We start from the raw sequence: 18,033 nt of genomic DNA on the forward strand, positions 1-18,033 counted from the left end.
GAATTTTAAATTCGATAACTAGGTTGGACATATATTTTCAAGCTATCATCACATTGGACCTATATCTTCCAGCAAAATTTAGAGGTGTGCCTTATAGTATATGGCCGTACCTTATGCAAACCTCACCCAAAAATAAATGCCCTACCCTTTGATGAGAATTGTCAAATATGAGTTTATGTTAAATAAAACGAGAATTGTAAGAGAGAGAGAGAGAGAGCACTAAAATTTGGAGTTGCTTATGGAGAAGGAAAAAGAGAGAGTGAGAGTGGGTATTTAGGAATTTGGCATTTTAATGTAGGTGTGGTTTCTATAAGGTTGCAACCTTAAACAATTCAATTAAGGCGAACCTCCAAATTTTATCATAACATATAATTTTCGTGTAAAAAATTCTTAGGATTATTTAAAATTCTATTTTCATATCGAATTATAAAATTTTAAATTCCAAAAATGGTTAAAATCAAGTAGATCTACATATGAAAATCTTGAAAATAGATGGTCTAGATAATATGTTGCAAGATGCATTATTTCTGTGACTTAAAATCTTTATTTTTCATATTCATACATCTTGATATCGAGATGATCAATTAGAGGGTTTTTCAACATTAAATAACCTTTTCCGATGGAATTTAAAGACGCATCTTTAATTCTACATTTAAGGTTGCAACCTTATATAAACATTTTCCTGTTACTGTTTTAATGTAGAAAGAGAACCTATGTTTTTTTTATAATAAAGTATTTTTGGTCATTAAGAGGAGTGTGATATCATCTATATGGAGTATGATATCAACCATAAAGTGCATTAAATGTCATTCATGTGGTTGATGTCACACCTTATGTGGATGACATCCCTCTCTTAGTGACAAAAAATACTCTTATTAAAAAATGAGTCTAAAAATGTCTAAAATTTGTTGAGTACAATGATAAATTAATATATAATATATATATATATATATATATATATATATATATATATATAAATAAAGAGAGAGAAAAGGTGGGCTTAGCCTACTCGCGTACCCCATTTAGGTGTTCCCAACGGCTGTGATCAATGGGAAGCAAATTGATGGTCACGATGGAGTGGCTTGGCTTTCATTAAAAAAACATTAAAAAACGGCTTGCTGACAAAAGATAGAGGGGCGCTGACAATGCATCAAGGAAACCGTCCCTCCATCTCTCTTCACGGTCCTCCCTCTCTCCCTGCAGCAGAAAAAACCATCTCTCTCTCTTTACGTGGTCCTCCCTCTCTCTCTGTACAACCAGTGATGCCCCTCCCTCTCTCTCTTTGTGGTCCTTGGTCTCTCTCTGTGCAGTCATTGAAGCCCCATCTCTAAAGGTTCTGTCTCCTCTCTCTCTTTTATTTGATAGGTTTTAGTGAGAGAAATTCCTCCTTGAGTTTCGGCCCTCCTCAAGCCTTTTTTTCTTTCTTCATGAGATCAAAAAGTTTAGCGAGAGAATGAAAGAAGAAAAAAGAGAATCTAGTAAGAGATTTGTTTATGTGCAGAGATCATCATCAAGGCATTTTATGGAGTTTGAGGATTTTATTCATAATTGATTGATCTAAGTTTGGAGAGTGTTTGATTGAGATTTTCTTGAATTGTATTGAATGATTTTTTTCTGCAATTTATTGGATCCTAAATGAGTCAATAAGATCTTCATTTTGGTAGGTTAAATTGAGAATTTAATAAGGGAAAACTATTTCAAATTTTTCCATGCTATGCCTCGAGTATGTTGTTTATTTTAGATCTGCCATGCCTCAAGTTTTACTAAGCTCTGGAAACTACATGTGTGACTAATATTTCTATGCAATTTATTGGATCCTAAATGAGTCAATAAGATCATCATTTGGTGGGTTAAATTGAAAATTTAATAAGGAAAAACTATTTCAAATTTTTCCATGCCATGCCTCTTTAGTATATGGATGCCTTCATGTGCAGCTTTGATGTCATTACTAGTATCTTTTATCTGATGCGTTTTTATAAAATTCCTTTATTTTTCTGATGATCTAAGGAAATATTTCGGTAATTCTTCTCCAAGTATGCCTATTTTGGTTTCTGTAGTGCTTTTTTTATGGTAGTGCTTTTTTTATGATAGTTCTTTCTATTGATTAATCTAGTTTTCAACATCACTAATATGTATTTAATTTTTTGCAAAGATGATTGTTGCTAATGAGTCCTGTTTCATATAGGTTCCAAGGGTATCATTGCTCTTTGTTATTCCTGCTTTTGGAGTTGTGGTTGGATGGGATGGCGATGGTTCTCCAATTAAAGAATCAGATGAGAGCATAACTCATCAGGTAGTGTTAGTCTCAATTTTCTTCAAGTTTCTCGACTCTAAATATGAATAATTGCTAATGCATGTTGTTTATTTTAGATTTTTTAATTGTTTCCGAAAATTTTTTCACTTTCTGGTTTGTTGGATGACGATAATTCTTGATAATTCTTGCTTATCGATTGTTGTTTATGCTAGGAGGGAATTCACCTACTTTCTTTCAAAACATGGGCACATCCAACTCTAAAGCAATCCTTCTGCTTTGAACATGGATTATCAATTTTAAAAATGTTTCTTATCACCAATCGGAAAGAAAAAAAAGATAATATTGATATTTTTAATTCCTTGGTATTTATCTCTTGTTTACCTTTTGAGTGACATTTTTCTTATCCTTGAGGCATGCTCTTTAACGTTATGAAGTTTTAGGGTTTCCCCTTGGATAAATGTTTAAATGGGTCAAGGTTTGGGTTTGACCTGGACCTGGACTCCGCAAGATCTTGGTCTGTTGAGGCTGCACGCAGATCCTACCCCAACCGTGACGAATTGGATAGGTCTGGGCTATACCTGGACCTAATCAAGTCAAGTTTGTTGGACCTAGATCTAAGCTGCCGGGTGCATGCTTGGGGTCCAGATCTGAACCCTGGACCCATCAAGGCGACCTGACCTGTTTCATATGATTTGCATATTTCATATGATTTGCAAATGACTACTTCCACTTGGTGCAGGTTCAAGGACATTGCGGCAATGATTACTTCCACTTGGTGTGTTACTGCAACTACCATAATTGTCATCTTCATTGACATGGTTCATGGCATTGTCCTATGGACCTCTCTTACACACAAACTTTTCATCAAACTAACGAATTCTATTTTGTATTATGGACATTACAAACTCATGGCCCTCTACACTTTGTGAAGCACATTCGGCAAGGGATCGACTTGCCTGCATAGCCTCATTATATCTAATGGAGCTGGTAGTTCAGATGTTACTTGAATTTGTTCCCCAATGTCATGAAGAAAAACTCTATTCTTTACATCATTTGTCCAACACTTTATTATGTGTTGTGCAGGGATTTCAAACATATCTTTCACCATAGAAATCTTCAGTATATGCCCACAAAGAAGCCCTATCCTCTCAAAGAAGTGACAACTGCAAGAAACAAAATTGTCATGACAATTGAATTTCACTAAGTAGAGTTTAGATGCGATCCCCGGGACAGCCACCTTAAAGGTAGCAACCTGTCCATTGTCTTCAACTGTCTCCCTCGTAAAATTAAAGAAATTAGCCACCTCTTCCCCAAATATTTTTAAAATCTTTTGAGCATCGATTTTTTATGCATGCGACTCAATGAAAGTGGTTGTTCATAAGACTGGAGTAGTATGAATATCTTTCAAGTAATTTTCCCTCTATTTTCGCATCTTCTTATATTGAACTTCTGCAACAACTTCTAGTAATGTTCGCAAGCTTGTTGTGGGTGTCAAGTACATCTTGAAGTGTGTATTCATCCATTCACTCCTTTGAGTAGAAGACATACCTACAGTGAACGTGCCAGCCAAGTATGCATCAACCCATTGTATGCGACAATCATAAAGCTTACTGAGCCATTTATTGTCTTTCAGCTTATAATTATCAATCATTGATTTCCATCCCGATCCAAATTCTTCAATTGTTGGGCTAGCAACACACTTCCTAAAGACATCTAAGTAAAAAGGATGCATACGCAAGACATGACACATGCTTTTTTAATCTTTGTAAATATGTGCCTATCACACCCCAAGAATTTACAATACTGTTATTCCTGAGATGTGACAGACAAAACATATATATATCTATTGATAGGACAAATTTACAGTGGCGAGGTCTTACAAAGTAACAAAAGAAAGCTAGCACAACAACAATATCTTCCAAGGTTGATCTTGACTAGCACTCAAAATGAATCCGCAGTTATCCTGAAAAAATGTTTACCATAGTTTGATGAGTTTGGCTACTCAGTGATCATCATAATCCTAAAAATAATCATGATTTAAAGATATCAATATTTTCCAAAATGAGATCTATTAACAGAAATGCATCAACAGTTTCACTTTCAATAAATGCATAATTAAGTATAATCCGAGTAATTGAAATGCTTATAACACTTTTAACGGCAGTGCATAATTCAAAGGATTTCACAAAATTCCCTACTGGCATCCCAAGTAGGTCACCTATATACCCCATCAGCGTCTTGATGGGTCCACTTAATCCCTATCGGCGTCCCAAATAGGTACACTTAATCCCTGCAGGTTCACTTATACTTCACTGGCGTACCGGATGAGTCCACTTAATCCCTACCGGCATCCCAGATAGGTCCATTTATACCTCAGCGGCGAACCGGATGAGTCCACTTGCATACTTAAATTATTTCTAAATCTCTTTAAACATTCGAAAGCAGCAATATCATGTACTCAACATATCACTGAAATCATTAATATGAATTTCACTTAAACCATTAATAACAGTCACTCTCTATAACATTTCAAAAATAACCAATCAAATATTTTGGGCTCAAATTTAAAAAGGTAGCAGTTTGTAAAGGCATTCTAGCATAATTGCCAATTTAATATGTATAGAAAAACTCTTATAGAAATTCAAGAATACGGAATTATCACAATTTATGGGATATCAATCCACAAATAAACATTTCACAACAATACTATAATAAATTGCAAAAATGTCAATTTTTAAATAATAAGGCAGTCATTTGCACATGAATTTTACAATATCTAAATATTCAAAACAGTAGAAAGAAATATCACAATTTTACTAAAAGCAGAAATATCACATTTATTTCTAACAATAGACAAGAAAAATAAATAAATTTATTTTTCTAAGAATTTACAGCATTTAAAATTTCTAACATAGATAAAATATCACAATTTTTATTAAAAAGATTGTTTTTCAAGATAATAAGGTCACGTGCGCATAAAATTTATCGCGCCTAAAATTCATGATAATAAGCAGAAATAATTATTTCATTTCATTTTTAAAGAGAATGGATTATTTTTCGAGATAATGAGGTCACTTACACACAAAACTTATAAAATAAAGACTCTGGACGGAAATATCACTATTTATTAAAAACAGACTATTTTTCAAGAAGATGATGTCACTTACACACAAATATTTGAGAGGGAGCTTCCGATAAAAATTCGGCTCAAGAGAGGAGTTCACTGTGTTTCGACCAGAGAGAAAAATCTCATAAGTTTTCTAAGGTAGGAGTCCTCACCTCTCTGAATTTAAATTCTACTAACATATTATTTTATTCTTTCATTACATTACAGGTGTGAGCGTTAGTTTACGCTTTAAACACCTAAAGCTTTTATTACGTTACAGGTGTGAGCGTTAGTTTACGCTTTAAACATCTAAAGCCCACGTCCTTTAGTGGATGTGGCAAGAGCAAGGAAACACAAACCTTTTAAAATAAAAGCTTTTAAAAGTAACGATGGTCCCTAAGGACCATCATGTTCAAACGAATTGTCATGTATTAATAGTTTTTTTTTTTTTTTTGAAAGTTTAGGATTGTTACATTCTTTCCCCCTTAAAGAGATTTAGTCTTCTAAATTTGTGTACCTGATTACTGAAAAAGATAGGGATATTTTTCTCTGATATCGTCTTCTCGTTTCTCAAGTCGACTCTTCTCTTGAATGGTGCTGCCATAATACACGGACTAAAGGAATCTCCTTCTTGCGAAATACTTGCACCCTTCTATTCAATATCAAAATTGGCTGCTCAATGAAGGATAGGTCCTTCCTGATCGGTAAAGGTTCATATTTCAAGATATGGGATGGGTCGGGCTGATATTTTCGTAGTGAAGATATATGAAAGACATTATGGACGTTTGCCAATTCGGGTGGTAAGGCAAGTCTATAAGCGACACCTCCGATTCTTTCCAATATTTCAAATGGTCCGATGTAACATGGGCTCAACTTTCCTTTCTTGTCGAATCTCATAATGCCCTTTATTGGTGAGATTTTTAGGAAAACTCGATCACCTTTCTCAAATTCAAGATCTCTCATTCGGTTATCGGCATAACTCTTTTGCCGACACTGAGCTGTCTTGAACCTTTCACGAATTAATGCTATTTTATCTGTAGTTATCTGGACAATTTCTGGCCCCAAAAGCTTTCTTTCACCAACCTCATCCCAACATATGGGTGACCTGCATTTTCTTCCATACAGGGCTTCATATGGTGCCATCTGAATACTAGCTTGGAAGCTATTATTATAAGCAAACTCAATCAGCGGTAAATGGTCATCCCAGCTTCCTGTAAAGTCAATAACACAGGCCCTCAGCATATCTTCCAAGGTTTGGATGGTCCTCTCCGATTGTCCATCAGTTTGGGGGTGAAAGGCAGTACTAAAGGTGAGTCTCGTCCCCATGGCTGACTATAGTCTAGCCCAAAATTTAGAAGTAAACCCAGTATCCCTGTCCGATACAATACTGATAGGAACTCCATGGAACCGCACTATTTCCTTAATGTACAACTGGGCCAGTCGATCCAAAATATACGTCGTGCAAATCGGTAGAAAGTGGGCAGCTTTGATCAACCGGTCCACAATGACCCAAATGCTATCATGTCCTGAATTTGTTTTAGGCAAGCCAGAGACAAAATCCATAGAGATGTGCTCCCACTTCCATTCTGGCACGGGTAAAAGATGCAACAACCCAGAGGGCCTTTGATGTTCAGCTTTTACTTGCTGGCATGTTAGGCATTTAGACACAAATAGTGCTACCTCTTTTTTTCATATTATTCCACCAAAAGGTTTTCTTCAGGTCCTGATACATTTTAATACTTCCGGGATGTATCGTATAACGAGAATGATGTGCTTCTTCTAAAATAACTTTCTTCACATTCTCATCATTCGGGACACAAACCCGACCTTTGAATCTTAGCGAATCCTCACTACATATAGAGAATTCATCTCTCTTTCCTTGCTTTACCTCTTCTATAATTATTATAAGCTGAGGGTCTTTCTTTTGTGCCAATCGAATCTGTTGGATTAATTGGGGTTCCGCCTTAATGTTGGCAATCATACTTACCACACCATTAATGGACAGAGTTGGATGCCAATCCACTATTTCCTCTAACAATCTCATTTCTTGGATCATTAGATGAGCTAAGACTCCCGTAGATTTTCTACTTAGAGCATCGGCCACAACGTTAACTTTTCCTGAATGATAATGGATTGTACAATCATATTCTTTTAAGAAATTCATCATCTTATCTGTCGCATATTTAAATCCTTCTGAGAGAAGAGGTATTTCAAACTCTTATGATCCTTGTATATTTCGAATTGCTCACCATATAAATAATGCCTCCATATTTTCAAAGCGAATACTATTGTTGCTAGCTCCAAATCATGATTTGGATATTTTTTCTCATATTTTTTCAACTGTCTGGATGCATATGCCACTACTTTCCCATATTGCATTAATACACAGCTCAAACCTTTATGTGAAGCATCACTATAAATCACAAATCCCCCACTCCCCTCATGAATAGTTAAAATAGGTGTTGAAGTTAATCGAACTTTTAGTTCTTGAAAACTCTCATCACATTCACCTGTCCACTCAAATTTGATATTTTTCTGTGTCAATGGGGTTACGATTCGAGAAAATCCTTCTATAATTTTCTATAATATCCTGCCAATCCCAAAAGCTTCGAATTTCAGTCACATTACTTGGTTGTTTCCAATTAACAACGGCTTCAACCTTTGAAGGATCAACTGATAGACCTTCTTTTGATATAACATGTCCTAAAAATGTCACTTGTTCAAGCCAAAATTCACATTTACTAAGTTTGGCATACAATTTCTTTTCTCTTAATATTTGCAATACCATTCTTACATGCTGCTCATGTTCCTTCTGATTCTTGGAATAAATTAAAATATCATCGATGAATACCACAATAAATTTATCCAAAAAGGGCTTAAAGATCCGATTCATCAAATCCATAAATGCAGCCGGTGCATTGGTTAATCCAAAAGGCATGACTAAAAATTCATAATGGCCATACCTTGTTTTGAAAGCTGTCTTGAGTACATCTTTACTTTTAATCTTAAGCTGATGGTATCTAGATCTAAGATCAATTTTTGAAAACACTTGTGATCCTTGTAATTGATCAAATAAATCATCAATTCTAGGTAATGGATACTTATTTTTCACTGTCACTTGGTTCAACTGTCTATAATCAATACACAATCTCATAGTCCCATCTTTCTTCTTGACAAACAGTACTGGAGCACCCCAAGGTGACACACTGGGCCTGATAAAACCTTTATCTAATAATTCTTCCAATTGTTGTTTCAGTTCCTTAAGTTCTGCAGGAGCCATTCTGTAAGGTGCCTTAGAAATTGGTGCTACCCCTGGCAATAATTCAATGGAGAATTCAATTTCCCTGTCAGGCGGTAATCCTGGCAATTCTTCTGGAAAAACGTCGGGAAATTCTCGGATAATCGGAGTGGTATCCAAATTTATTTCTTCCTTCCTATCTTCTTTGATATAGGCAAGAAAGCCTTGACACTTTTTTCGAATGAGGCGATTAGCTCGAATACAAGAGATTAAATATGATGGAGAGTATTCTTTGACACCATTGAAGTAAAATACTGGTTGATTCGGAATACTAAAGGTAACAATTTTCTTATAACAATCAATACTTGCATGGTATGCAGAAAGTCAATCCATGCCTAAGATTACATCAAAATCTTGAATTTTCAAGAGTATTAAATCAACCAACAGTTCCTTTTCTTCTATCTTTATTACACATGATTTGTACACTTTATTGGTGTTAATTGAATTTTTCATCGGTGTAGCTACCTCTAGAATGTATTCTAATTGTTCTGGTTCTACCTTTAAGTGGCATGCAAAGTGTTGTGATACAAATGAATGAGTAGATCCAGGATCAATCAAAACATGAGCTACTTTTTGGAAGATAGTAAGAGTACCTTGGATCACTGATTTTGAGGCCTAAGCGTCTTGCTCTGTAATCGCAAATACTCTTTCCTTCATCTGAAGCTTTGGAGCTATCTCTCCTTGCTTTGGAAGCTGTTGTGTCTGTAAGCTAGGACATTGTCTAATCTGGTGTCTAAATTTTCTACATTTAAAACAGGCTCCGGTATTCCAATAACAAGGACTTGATCCATGATTTTTCCCACATTTTCTACATGGTTCTATTGGGTTTTGAAATGGTGAGGGCCTTGGCTTCTTGTTTGGCCTTTCAAACTGTTGTCGATTAGATGATGTAGGTCTAATATAACTTTTCTGATTTTTCGTCTTTTGGTAATCTTCAAAATCTTTTTCAATAATTTGGGCTCGATCCACTATTTCAGCATAAGTTCTCAATTTCAAGACTGATATTCTGCTTCTAATAGCTGGCTGGAGACCCCTTTCAAATTTCTTCACCTTTCTTTCCTCATTGCTAATCATATGTGGTGCAAACCTGGCCAATTTAGTAAGCTTACCCTCGTATTGTGCCACTGTCCTATTTCCTTGGATTAATTCTAAAAATTCTATTTCTTTTTTGTCTCGAATAAAATATGGAAAAGACTTTTCATTAAATGCCTTTAGAAATACTTCCCAAGTCAAGGGTTTATTTTCTTTGACCAATACTCCTTTTGTTATTCGCCACTAGTGTTGTGCTTCACCTTCTAACATAAAGACTGTTAAGGCCACTTTCCTATCATCAAGACATTCTATTACCTCGAATATTTTCTCCAATTGCATAATCTATTCCTCGGCTTCTAGTGGGTTTACAGCACCCTTAAAAGAAGGTGGGTTCAATTTCTTAAATTGTTCAATATTACTCCCACCATTTCCTGTAACTGACTGCCTGGGTGGATTGTTGTTTTTCATCTGATGTTGCATTAGAGTAACCATATTTTCCAAGGCCTTGTGAATTCCTTCCATATTAGCCTCAGCTATTCTGGATCTTGACTTTGTCCCGGTCTGTACACACAATAAATGTGATTTTAAGTACATTCTTTTTAAATTTCCTAAGAATCTTAAATCTATTGCTCTGATACCATAATTGTCACACCCCAAGAATTTACAATACTGTTATTCCTGAGATGTGACAGACAAAACATATATACATCTATTGATAGGACAAATTTACAGTGGCGAGGTCTTACAAAGTAACAAAAGAAAGCTAGCACAACAACAATATCTTCCAAGGTTGATCTTGACTAGCACTCAAAATGAATCCGCAATTATCCTGAAAAAATGTTTACCATAGTTTGATGAGTTTGGCTACTCAGTAAGTGATCATCATAATCCTAAAAATAATCATGATTGAAAGATATTAATATTTTCTAAAATGAGATCTATTAACAGAAATGCATCAACTGTTTCACTTTCAATAAATGCATAATTAAATATAATCCGAGTAGTTGAAATGCTTATAACACTTTCAACGGCAGTGCATAATTTAAAGGATTTCACAAAATACCCTACTGGCATCCCAAGTAGGTCACCTATATACCCCATCAGCGTCCTGATGGGTCCACTTAATTCCTATCGGCGTCCCAAATAGGTCCACTTAATCCCTGCAGGTCCACTTATCCCTCACCGGCGTACCGGATGAGTCCACTTAATCCCTACCGGCATCCTAGATAGGTCCACTTATACCTCACTGGCGAACCAGATGAGTTCACTTGCATACTTAAATTATTTCTAAATCTCTTTAAACATTCGAAAGCAGCAATATCATGTACTCAACATATCATTGAAATCATTAATATGAATTTCACATAAACCATTAATAACAGTCACTCTCTATAACATTTCAAAAATAACCAATCAAATATTTTGGGCTCAAATTTAGAAAGGTAGCAGTTTGTAAAGGCATTCTAGCATAATTGCCAATTTAATATGTATAAAAAAACTCTTATAGAAATTCAAGAATACGGAATTATCACAATTTATGGGATATCAATCCACAAATAAACATTTCACAACAATACTATAATCAATTGCAAAAATGTCAATTTTTTAATAATAAGGCAGTCATTTGCACATGAATTTTACAATGTCTAAATATTCAAAACAGTAGAAAGAAATATCACAATTTTACTAAAAGCAGAAATATCACATTTATTTCTAACAATAGACAAGAAAAATAAATAAATTTATTTTTCTAAGAATTTACAGCATTTAAAATTTCTAACATAGATAAAATATCACAATTTTTATTAAAAAGATTGTTTTTCAAGATAATGAGGTCACGTGCGCATAAAATTTATCGCGCCTAAAATTCATGATAATAAGCAGAAATAATTATTTCATTCATTTTTAAAAAGAATGGATTATTTTTCGAGACAATGAGGTCACTTACACACAAAACTTATAAAATAAAGACTCTGGACGGAAATATCACTAGTTATTAAAAACATACTATTTTTCAAGAAGATGATGTCATTTACACACAAATATTTGAGAGGGAGCTTCCGATAAAAATTCGGCTCAAGAGAGGAGTTCATTGTGTTTTGACCAAAGAGAAAAATCTCATAAGTTTTCTAAGGTAGGAGTCTTCACCTCTCTGAATTTAAATTCTACTAACATATTATTTTATTCTTTCATTACATTACAGGTGTGAGCGTTAGTTTACGCTTTAAACACCTAAAGCTTTTATTACGTTACAGGTGTGAGCGTTAGTTTACGCTTTAAACACCTAAAGCCCACGTTCTTTAGTGGATGTGGCAAGAGCAAGGAAACACAAAGCTTTTAAAACAAAAGCTTTTAAAAGTAACGATGGTCCCTAAGGACCATCATGTTCAAACGAATTGTCATGCATTAATAGTTTTTTTTTTTTTTTTTGAAAGTTTAGGATTGTTACAGTGCCACTTACAATAATGATGCTTACTTTGGTAAAGAACATGTCTCACTGCATATGAAATTACAAGATCTTGATCAGTGATAATAACACTTGGTTGCCGTCTACCCATGGCTTCTAACCAGTTTTCAAATACCCATATAAATGATTCTATCTTCTCATCAAATATGAGTGCAAATCCAAAGAATCTTGTACTGAAATGGTGATTTACACCAAGTATAGGTGCAAAGGGCATAGCAAACGTATTTGTCGTATATGTGGTATCAAAGGTAACCACATTAGAAAAACACTAGTAGGAAACTTTAGATGTAGAATCTACCCATAAGATACTGTGAATATGATCCTCATCATCTAATCTCAATCTATAGAAAAATGATGGGTTCGTTTGGTTCTTTTTATAGAGCCATTGCAAAATTACATTGTCATCTTCTCCTTTAAGTTTTCTTCTAACGTTTGTGTACAAGGAACATTGTCGATCCCTCCAACATGCTCTATGAATATGTCTAGGCTCTACCATTCCCGAGCTCATTGAATATATCGATGACTTTGTAGCACTCGACAATGATTGGTGTGTACGAATTAGACGAGATTTTCTTGGAGTAACTAGATCGTGATTATGGTCATTAACGACGCTAGTCATTTTCCATTCGCCGTCTTCTTGACTACTTATACACATCCTAACCTTGCACCCACACCTTAACTCAGGGTAAACCTTTCTACTTATATTAGGTTTTTCTTGTTTAAACCCTTTCCTCGAGCAAACATAAATCCTATCGATCTGTTTACCTTTGTTGTTATGAGTACTCTCCCTGCAAATACCAAATCCTTTTGTCAATGAATAAGACCTAAAGAACTCATATGCATCATCTTCTGATCCAAACATCAATCCTACACATGGTTCTTCTATTTCTTGGCCTTTGTTTGGTGAGCCACAACCACCATCAGGGATTTCATCACTGCTGATTACATTTGGGCATGTGCTAGATGTCACACATACTGAATTCGTGGGATCCATCTTAGTTTTTTGACTTACCTAACTTGAAACTGCAAACTATAAAAATACATGTATTCAAACCTTCACCTTAAGAATGCCAATCATATTTTTCTCAACCCACCATGCCACATGCAAAAATTGTCACAAATGGATACTACATACTTGTCATATAAACTCATTGAGTGGCAATTCACAATAGACAATGCAAGGGTTTGGAAGAGATGAGAAGACAAATTGAGTAATATACACATTGCCTAGACCTAAATGGACATAGATTAAGATTTGGTGGAACACATTCCAATCAAGCCAAATAGACAAAAGAAAGGGTGTTGCATAAAGATATTATTAGATTATATTATTGTAGTAAATTGCAATACAATAACGGTGGCATTGGTAATAGATAGTGTATTAAGCCAAATCCAAGTGACATAACATAAAAAACTTTCTCAATACAATACAACAATAGTTGAATTACATGAATCGCAACTACAAATTTAAATTGAAATACAACTTTCAGCCACCAAACTTGGCTTCTCATACAGAAAATTGCAACTCTGATTGGTCTTGGCTAGATGCAAAAAGGAGATTGATAAACTTGATAGTGCTCAAGTACTTAAAAATACGGCAATATAAAAATTACATTGCCAAATTATACATCACTTTGGAAATCCATCAAACACTTCAAATTCAAGCTCCTCCTCCACAAAAAACCAAAAGTTATAAGTGCACAGTCTATTAGTGATGTTGAGAACTAGATTAATCAATAGAAAGAACCATCATAAAAAAAATGCACTACAAAAACCAAAATAGGCATACTTGGAGAATAATTACGGAAATATTTCCTTAGATCATCAAAAAAATAAAGAAATTTCATTAAAACGCATCAGATGGAACATACCAGTAATGACATCAAAGCTAGCACATGAAGGCATCCATATACTGAATTTCATATGCCTCCAGTGATGATTATAAAAAGCAAGGTTTAAAAAATTGAGACTTGGGCTAGAATTAACTAGCAGTTAATTCACCAAGTAACTCAGAAGCAGTCCAAGTCAAAATTTTGTGATATCGGCTTAATCAGTACAATGGCAATAAATAATTATAACTGCTTCATTCGGAAATGGGTAAATAACCAATTCTTTAGCATATGGACGGGAGCAGGTTAGGGGGTCAATGGTCATTCGTTTTGCCCCCTTCAACATTAAAACAGTCAAAAGGATGCCACTAATGAGTAGCATAATGCATTCTATTAGTAACTTGTGCAGGTGGTCTTTCCAGCTCTGTTGTGGCATATTTCAACATATGAGAAGACTTAAAAATTAGGATCCAAAATGAGGGATTAACATGGGAGAAAATAAGGCTGAAATTAATAACAATTCTGTAGGAAATCAAGCGGCATGGCATGGAAAAATTTGAAATAGTTTTCCCTTATTAAATTTTCAATTTAACCTACCAAAATGATGATCATATTGACTTATTTAGGATCTAATAAATTGCAGAGAAAAATCAGTCAACATACTCAAGATGCACATGTAATTTCTAGAGCTTAGTAAAACTTGAGGCATGACAGATCTAAAATAAACAACATACTCAAGTGGCATGGCATGGAAAAATTTGAAATAGTTTTCCCTAATTAAATTCTCAATTTAACCTACCAAAATGATGATCTTATTGACATATTTAGGATCCAATAAATTGCAGAGAAAAATGAGTCAATACAATTCAAGAAAATCTCAATCAAACACTCTCCAAACTTAGATCAATCAATTATGAATAAAATCCTCAAACTCCATAAAATGGCTTGATGATGATCTCTTCACAGAAACAAATCTCTTACTAGATTCTCTCTTTTCTTCTTTTCTTCTCTCGCTAAGCTTTTTGATGTCATGAAGAAAGAAGAAGAGGCTTGAGGAGGGCTGGAACTCATGGAGGAATTTCTGTCACTAAAACCTATCAAATAAAAGATAGAGAGAAAGTACCTTTAGAGGTAGGGTTTTAATGGCTGCACAAAGAGAGACGGAGAATGGCGAAGAGAGAGAGAGAGAGGGAGGGGCAATGGCTGCATAGAGAGAGGGAGGACTGTGTGTAGAGAGAGGGGGGTGCTTTTTTTTGCAGTGAGAGGGAGGACTGTGAAGAGAGAGAGAGAGGGAGGTACGCGAGAGAGAGGGACAATTTCATTAATGTATTGTCAGCGCCTCTCACTCTTTTGTCAACGAGTCTTTTTTTAATGTTTTTGAATGAAAGCGAAGCCCCTCCATCGTGACCATCGATTTGCTTCCCATTGATCACAACCGGTGGGCGCACCTGAATGGGGTGCGCGAGTGGGCTAAGCCCATCTTTTTTCCTCCAAGATCTACATTAAAATCTTATATATTTGATTAGAGTAAATATGTGAAAAGTAAACTGTTATATTTGACTATTTCTTGTAATATTTTGTAAAAATTTAAACAAAATAGAATTATGCAGATTAAAGGAATGATTGAAATATCTAAGACTAACCACTGTGTATGGTTAAAATCTCCTATTTTAAAACTAAACAATATTTTGAATTGCATTAATATTTCATCTAACAATTTGTAAACATACAAGCAACAAATTGTATTCAAACTGATACTAATTAACCTGATACAAACTATTACAAGCTGATTACAAAGAGAACTATACAATAACACACTTACTGTTTACATATGCAATAACTGGAAAATAGTTTCCAGTGTTGAGGGCAATAGGAAGGAAGAGAATGCAGATTGCAATCACACATGCTGTTATAAAGATAAGGAGGAGAAATAGAACCTGGTAGGTAAAATGAATTATGAAGCTATGAGGTCAGGATAGCTTGTTGGATGATGAAGTATCTTCGGGCAGAAGAGAGAGAAGAAGGGGAAAACAGAGAAGAAAAGAGAGAAGAGGGAGAGTAGTAGAGCGGAGCAGAGCTAAGAGGAAAAGCTCGGAGAGGCTTGTGATCTGCGAACTGACTTGCGATCTCCAGACTGGTTTGCGACCTGAGGTCTGAATGAGAGGAGGCCTCCTCTTATATAGAAGAGGTTGCTTCGTGATGAAGCAAAGGAGTGATAAGACCGAAAGGGGGAGAGGACATAAAGTAAAAGCAAAAAAGGAAAAAGACAAAAATGAGAAAAGATGATGCTTAAAAAAGCATCATGTACAGTGACTTTTTTGTTTCTTATAGAAGTGGCCACAGTAAAAAGCATCTTTGAACAGTGGCTTTTTGTCTTCTTCTGTCGGTGGTGATGGTGAAAGAGCATCCTTGTACAGTATGTCGGTAGCTTCTGTCGGTGGCTTTTGTCTTATATGTCGGTGGCATAGCAAAAGTCTCTTGGTATGATCTGTGTATGTCGGTGAGGTACTGTGGAGCATCTTTTAGGGTCTTTGGCTGAACTTATCTGGGTCTTCTTCTTCTGGGTCTGTTTCCTCTTCTGGATCTGCTTCGTCAAGTTGTAAATATTGATTGGTGTGTAATGGTGAGGATTGTACGGTTTCGTCTGATGAAACAGGTTTTCTGCCTGCTTCTGCGAAGATCTCTTTCATTTGTTGTTCTAGCATTTCTTTAGAAGCATTTGGGTTAGATTGGAGCATATTTTGTAGGTATGTAAGAAAGTCAAAGGAAGTATTGGCTGTATTATGGTCACTTGGACTTGGGTGATATATAGGTTTTTGTGGAGGTATCCTCTTGGGAACTATGGTTGTGGGATCCATATTAAAAATATCCCACCACTTGACTGAGATGGTTTTACCCAGTCTGGGAATGTAGGTATGGTCAGCCGTATTACTGACAGAGATAGTATATTCCCATTTCATAATCCATGGGAGTTGATATAAGGCCACAAAGTAAAGGTGATTGTTAATATCATTATTGCTATTATTAAATTTCACAAATTGTTCCTGCACTTTTTGGAAAGCAGGAGGTAAAATTGAAGTGGTTGATCCCCAAACTAAAAACCAATTTTTAAACCAGTTGGGGAATCGTTCGAAAACAGGTAATCGAAACTGGATATACCAGCTATGAGTATTGTTTGGATTTTGGTAATAAAATATTTTATGCCAAGACTCTATGTATTCGGCATATTTGTAATATTTGTATAAAAAATCGGGGTTGTGTAATTTCTTTCCTTGAACGGGATTGCATCCCCACTCATCATAAGAAAGTAGTTTCTTAATTTGGACTTTGGAGTAAGCAATGACTCTAGTATTCTGTTGGTAGTAATGGACAACAGATATAGATCTTGTTTTCATGAGAATTGCTTCATAATATTATCTGGTTTTGACTCCATTGGTTGGATTTAAATGATTAATCAAATATAATGGAGCAAGCTTGATGGGGTCCGTATTTATGTGATGGTCATCAATGGTGATGTCCATAAGGTAGGCTCGTTCAATGTATGAAGACCTAGGCAAATTAGGCCTTTGATTGGATTTGGATTGTGCTTGAGAATAAGCAGGAGTAGAAGTATTAGCCTCAGGGTAAGTAATTTGGTGAATAGGAGAGTTGGAAGGTGAAAGGGTTGCCAAAGGCGGGAATTCACCTTCGAAGGGTATTATATTCAGTGGACGTTTGTCGTTGCGAGAATTGCTACGAGAACCCATGGAATTAGGTGAAGATGATAGAGTAGTATTATTTCTATTAGCGAAATCAAAGGCGGACATGATAGTCTGCCAGCGGGCAAATATTTGTTTGGAAACGAGATTTTGAACATCTTTTTGCAGAATATCTTTGGCGGCTTTACAATCAGTGCGTATGAGAAATTGTTGATTGAGAATATCACTCTGAAATTTTGTAACACAATGCCCAATGACTAGTAATTCCTTTTTTACCATAGAATAGTTTTGCTGAGTTGGGTTCCAGGCTTTAGAGGTATACCTGAGTAGTTGTTCCTGATTATCAATG

General features: G+C 35.3%; 2 long non-coding RNA genes across 3 annotated transcripts; one reads left to right on the forward strand and one right to left on the reverse strand.

The window, feature by feature from the left end:
- The first annotated feature begins 1,110 nt into the window (after window positions 1–1,110).
- LOC110006881 (uncharacterized) lies at window positions 1,111–3,325 on the forward strand. Of its 2 annotated transcripts, none has more exons than XR_002280217.2 (3): window positions 1,111–1,333; window positions 2,186–2,293; window positions 2,994–3,325. It is a non-coding gene; the product is annotated as an uncharacterized LOC110006881 (long non-coding RNA). The 2 variants fall into 2 exon arrangements; XR_016058550.1 differs by lacking the exon at window positions 1,111–1,333 and adding an exon at window positions 1,364–1,478.
- Window positions 3,326–13,554: 10,229 nt separating this feature from the next.
- Window positions 13,555–16,163, reverse strand: LOC148781780 (uncharacterized). Its single transcript, XR_016058549.1, has 2 exons — window positions 15,924–16,163; window positions 13,555–15,483 (listed from the first exon to the last, which is right to left on the reverse strand). It is a non-coding gene; the product is annotated as an uncharacterized LOC148781780 (long non-coding RNA).
- Window positions 16,164–18,033: the final 1,870 nt, after the last annotated feature.

This window comes from Amborella trichopoda, chromosome 6 (assembly GCF_054954075.1).
Source record: "Amborella trichopoda isolate Santa Cruz 75 chromosome 6, AtrichopodaSantaCruz75HAP2 v2.0, whole genome shotgun sequence".
Classification (NCBI taxonomy): Eukaryota; Viridiplantae; Streptophyta; class Magnoliopsida; order Amborellales; family Amborellaceae; genus Amborella; species Amborella trichopoda.